The sequence below is a fragment of the Triticum dicoccoides genome, chromosome 1B (genome assembly GCF_002162155.2).
Source record: "Triticum dicoccoides isolate Atlit2015 ecotype Zavitan chromosome 1B, WEW_v2.0, whole genome shotgun sequence".
Lineage (NCBI taxonomy): Eukaryota > Viridiplantae > Streptophyta > Magnoliopsida > Poales > Poaceae > Triticum > Triticum dicoccoides.
In genome coordinates this window covers 79,302,223-79,308,562 of record NC_041381.1, presented here as the reverse complement: position 1 = coordinate 79,308,562, position 6,340 = coordinate 79,302,223, and positions in this window count along the sequence as shown.

The window sequence follows — 6,340 nt, the reverse complement described above, 5'->3', positions numbered from 1 at the left end:
CCACGGGCCCTCCCGCGCCCGACCCGGGACGCGCCCCGCCCCCGCGCCCGGCACCGTTCGCCGCCACCTGCCCCGACTCCGCGCCGGCGCTCATCTCCGTCACCGGCGTCGCACTCCGGCGACCTCGCCGCGCCGGCGCCTCGGCTGCCGCTCGGCCTCCCGCGCCCGCCGCCCGGAGTCGTCGCCGCCCGCGCGCCGCCTCCTCCGACCCGGCGCCGCCCAGATCCGGCCGTCCTCCTCCCTCCTCCGGCGACTCCCCCCTGCTCTGGCGAGATCCCACTCGCCTCGGTTCGCGCGCTCCATCCGACGAACCCTAGATCGGTGAAGGTTGACCTCCGAAATCCTCTGTCATTTTTTTCCAGTAATTTTGTTGCATTTTCATCGCGTCATAACTCTGCACCAGTGGCTCGGTTTTGGGCGTGTAGCATACCGATTTGTTCGTCTCGATGAGTACTTAAATTCATTCCATTGCATCATGTTCATTTGAGTCCATCTTAATGCTTGAAAAATCGTTGCAATAGTGCTATATAATGTTATCTGCTGTCTGTTAACAGAACATGCTCATTTGCCATTTTTGCCATGTTTGATGTGTGCATCCTATGAACTTGAGTCCTACATGTGTTTTGAACTATGCCATGCCGTCTTCACAGAGGTGCAATCCATGTATTTTTGTGAGTTGTGTGCTGAGTGCATCAATCTTGTTAAGTGGGGTACTTGCTGTTGCTGATTTGCTAGGCTGATTCTGTTACATTTTGTTGCTATGTAAACCTGCTGCTACTAGTCATTCTATGCATAATCTGGAGATGTTCACTAAGGATGATTTGTTATACATGTCTTGCTCTATCCATTCATGCCCCTGGTTGCATTTATAGACTGCTGTAACTTGTTGTAATCTTGCTCCAAACTGGCTAAATAATGTTGCTGTCAGCCTGTTAACATTAAGTTCAATGTTGCCATGATTGTCACTAGTGATCCATGAACCCTATGACTTGCTCTTGCCATGCTTAGCTTCATAAACATGTCTTCTTACTGCTGGTTGTCTTTCCATGCCATGTATTGCTCTGTAGTGAGTGGTTCAAGCTCACCAACATGCCTACTTGTTGTTGTTCCTGCCATGTATGAATCTGTCATATAACTTGCCATGTTTACATGGATGCCATCATATTTTCTGTGCCCCTTCGGCTCATGGTCAGTAAGGGACTTTTGTTCTATGCTTTGAGTAGAATCATTAAATGCTCTAGTTTGCCATGATAAGTTCCTGTAACATGTTGTTTGATAGCTCTAAATATTGCAACCTGATGTTATTTCTGCAAAGTCTGAAACTGTTATTATTTGCAATCCTCCCATGTCCTTTTGAGCATGTTCTAGTCTTTTCTGGAGATAGCTCAGTGTTCATGTTTTGTCATGCTTTACCTGTACTTCATGACCATGCCTTTTGTTTTCATATTGTGGTACTGTAGTGTTGGAAATATGCCCTAGAGGCAATAATAAAAGTATTATTATATTTCATTGTTCATGATAATTGTCTTTTATTCATGCTATAACTGTATTATCCGGAAATCGTAATACACGTGTGAATACATAGACCACAATACGTCCCTAGTGAGCCTCTAGTTGACTAGCTCGTTGTGATCAATAGATAGTCATGGTTTCCTGGCTATGGACATTGGATGTCGTTGATAACGGGATCACATCATTAGGAGAATGATGTGATGGACAAGACCCAATCCTAAGCATAGCACAAAGATCGTGTAGTTCGTTTGCTAGAGCTTTGCCAATGTCAAGTATCTCTTCCTTCGACCATGAGATCGTGTAACTCCTGGATACCGTAGGAGTGCTTTGGGTGTATCAAACGTCACAACGTAACTGGGTGACTATAAAGGTGCACTATAGGGATTTCCGAAAGTGTCTATTGGGTTGACACGGATCGAGACTGGGATTTGTCACTCCGCATTACGGAGAGGTATCTCTGGGCCCACTCGGTAATGCATCATCATAATGAGCTCAAGGTGACCAAGGTGTTGGCCAGGGGATCATGCATTATGGTACAAGTAAAGTGACTTGCCGGTAACCAGACTGAACAAGGTATTGGGATACCGACGATCGAGTCTCGGGCAAGTAACGTACCGATTGACAAAGGGAATTGTATACAGGGTTTGATCGAATCCTCGACATCGTGGTTCAACCGATTAAATCATCGAGGAGCTTGTGGGAGCCAACATGGGTATCCAGATCCCGCTGTTGGTTATTGCCCGAGAGTCGTCTCGGTCATGTCTGCGTGTCTCCCGAACCCGTAGGGTCTACACACTTAAGGTTCGGTGACGCTAGGGTTGTATGAATATGAGTATGCAGCATACCGAATGTTGTTCAGAGTCCCGGATGAGATCCCGGACGTCACGAGGAGTTTTGGAATGGTCCGGAGGTAAAGAATAATATATAGGGAGTGGTATTTCGGCCATCGGGAAAGTTTCGGGGTCACCCGGTAATGTACCGGGACCACCGGAAGGGTCCCGGGGCTCCACCGGGTGGGGCCACCCATCCCGGAGGGTCCCATGGGCTGACGTGGGAGGGGAGCCAGCCCATAGTGGGCTGGTGCGCCCCCCTAGGCCCACCCCCTGCGCCTAGGGTTGAAACCCTAGGGCGGGGGGGGGGGGCGCACCACATGCCTTGGGGGCACTCCTCCCCCCCTTGGCCGCCGCCCCCTTGGGAGATCCAATCTCCCAGGGCCGGCGCCCCCCCTGGGGTCCTATATAAAGGAGGGCAGGGGGAGGGCAGTCACACCCATTGCCTTGGCGCCTCCCTCCCCCTACCGCACCTTGTCCTCCTCCCGTAGACGCTTAGCGAAGCCCTGCTGGAGTTCTGCTGCATCCACCACCACGCCGTCGTGCTGCTGGATCATCATCAACCTCTCCTTCCCCCTTGCTGGATCAAGAAGGAGGAGATGTCTCCCGTCCCGTACGTGTGTTGAACGCGGAGGTGCTGTGCGTTCAGCACTTGGTCATCGGTGATCCGAATCACGTTCGAGTATGACTCCATCATCACCATCCCCTTGCAAGCTTCCGCACGTGATCTACAAGTGGTATGTAGACGCAAACTCACTCCCTTGACTCGTTGCTTAGATGAACTCATAGATGGATCTTGGTGAAACCGTAGGAAAATTTTTAATTTTCTGCAACATTCCCCAACAGTGGTATCAGAGCCAGGTTTATGCGTAGTTCTCTTTGCACGAGTAGAACACAATTTTGTTGTGGGCGTGGATCTTGTCAACTTGCTTTCCTCTACTAGTCTTTTCTTGCTTCAGCGGTATTGTGGGATGAAGCGGCCCGGACCAACCTTACACGTACGCTTACGTGAGACCGGTTCCACCGATTAACATGCACTAGTTGCATAAGGTGGCTGGCGGGTGTCTGTCTCTCCCACTTTAGTTGGAGCGGATTCGATGAAAAGGGCCCTTATGAAGGGTAAATAGAAGTTGACAAAATCACGTTGTGGTTATTCGTAGGTAAGAAAACGTGCTTGCTAGAACCCAATTGCAGCCACGTAAAAGATGCAACAACAATTAGAGGACGTCTAACTTGTTTTTGCAGCGATTGATCATGTGATGTGATATGGCCAGAAGTTGTGATGAATGATGAATTGTGATGTATGAGATCATGTTCTTTGTAATAGGATTCACGACTTGCATGTCGATGAGTATGACAACCGGCAGGAGCCATAGGAGTTGTCTTTATTTTTTGTATGACCTGCGTGTCATTGAAGAACGCCATGTAACTTACTTTACTTTATTGCTAAACGCGTTAGCCATAGAAGTAGAAGTAGTCGTTGGCGTGACAACTTCATGAAGACACGATGATGGAGATCATGATGATGGAGATCATGGTGTCAAGCCGGTGACAAGATGATCATGGAGCCCCGAAGATGGAGATCAATGGAGCTATATGATATTGGCCATATCATGTCACAACTATATAATTGCATGTGATGTTTATTATGTTTATGCATCTTGTTTACTTAGGATGACGGTAGTAAATAAGATGATCCCTTACAAAAATTTCAAGAAGTGTTCTCCCCTAACTGTGCACCGTTGCTACAGTTCGTCGCTTCTAAGCACCACATGATGATCGGGTGTGATGGATTCTTACGTTCACATACAACGGGTGTAAGAGAGTTTTACACAGCGAAAACACTTAGGGTTAACTTGACGAGCCTAGCATGTGCAGACATGGCCTCGGAACACGGAGACCGAAAGGTCGAACACGAGTTGTATGGAAGATACGATCAACATGAAGATGTTCACCGACGATGACTAGTCCGTCTCACGTGATGATCGGACACGGGCTAGTCGACTCGGATCGTGTAACACTTAGATGACTAGAGGGATGTCTAATCTGAGTGGGAGTTCATAATTTGATTGGAATTTAATTATCATGAACTTAGTCTAAAAACCTTTGCAAATATGTCTTGTAGATCAAATGGCCAACGCTCATGTCAACATGAACTTCAACGCGTTCCTAGAGAAAACCAAGCTGAAAGATGATGGCAGCAACTATATGGACTGGGTCCGGAACCTGAGGATCATCCTCATAGCTGCCAGGAAATAATATGTCCTAGAAGGACCGCTAGGTGACGCTCCCGTCCCAGAGAACCAAGACATTATGAATGCTTGGCAAACTCGTGCTGATGATTACTCCCTCATTCAGTGCGGCATGCTTTACAGCTTAGAACCGGGGCTCCAAAAGCGTTTTGAGCATCACGGAGCATATGAGATGTTCGAGGAGCTGAAACTAGTTTTTCAAGCTCACGCCCGGGTCGAGAGATATGACATCTCCGACAAGTTCTATAGTTGTAAGATGGAGGAAAACAGTTCTGTCAGTGAGCACATACTCAAGATGTCTGGGTTGCACAACCGTATGACCCAGCTGAATATTAACCTCCCTGATGAGGCAGTCATTGACAGAATCCTCCAGTCGCTCCCACCAAGCTACAAGAGCTTTGTGATGAACTACAACATGCAGGGGATGGAAAAGACCATTCCTGAAGTGTTTTCTATGCTAAAGTCAGCAGAGGCTGAAATCAAGAAAGAACATCAAGTGTTGATGGTCAATAAGACCACTAAGTTCAAGAAGGGCAAGGGCAAGAAGAACTTCAAGAAGGACGGCAAGGATGTTGCCGCGCCCGGTAAGCCAGTTGCCGGGAAGAAGTCAAAGAATGGACCCAAGCCTGAGACTGAGTGCTTTTATTGCAAGGGGAAGGGTCACTGGAAGCGGAACTGCCCCAAATACTTAGCGGATAAGAAGGCCGGCAACACCAAAGGTATATTTGATATACATGTAATTGATGTGTACCTTACCAGTACTCGTAGTAACTCCTGGGTATTTGATACCGGTGCCGTTGCTCATATTTGTAACTCACAGCAGGAGCTGCGGAATAAACAGAGACTGGCGAATGACGAGGTGACGATGCGAGTCGGGAATGGTTCCAGAGTCGATGTGATCGCCGTCGGCACGCTACCTCTGCATTTACCCACGGGATTAGTTTTGAACCTTAATAATTGTTATTTAGTGCCAAGTTTGAGCATGAACATTGTATCTGGATCTCATTTAATACGAGATGGCTACTCATTTAAGTCTGAGAATAATGGTTGTTCGATTTATATGAGAGATATGTTTTATGGTCATGCTCCGATGGTCAATGGTTTATTCTTAGTGAATCTCGAGCGTAATATTACACATGTTCATAGTATGGATGCCAAAAGATGTAAAGTTGATAACGATAGTCCCACATACTTGTGGCACTGCCGCCTTGGTCACATTGGTGTCAAGCGCATGAAGAAGCTCCATGCTGATGGACTTTTAAAGTCTCTTGATTATGAATCGTTTGACACATGCGAACCATGCCTCATGGGCAAAATGACCAAGACTCCGTTCTTCGGAACAATGGAGTGAGCAACCAACTTGTTGGAAATCATACATACTGATGTGTGCGGTCCAATGAGCGTTGAGGCTCGCGGAGGATATCGTTATGTTCTCACTCTCACTAATGACTTAAGTAGATATGGGTATGTCTACTTAATGAAACACAAGTCTGAGACCTTTGAAAAGTTCAAGGAATTTCAGAATGAGGTGGAGAATCAACGTGACCGAAAGATAAAGTTCCTACGATCAGATCGTGGAGGAGAATATTTAAGTCACGAATTTGGCACACACTTAAGGAAATGTGGAATCGTTTCACAACTCACGCCGCCTGGAACACCTCAGCGAAACGGTGTGTCTGAACATCGTAATCGCACTCTATTGGATATGGTGCGGTCTATGATGTCTCTTACCGATTTACCGCTATC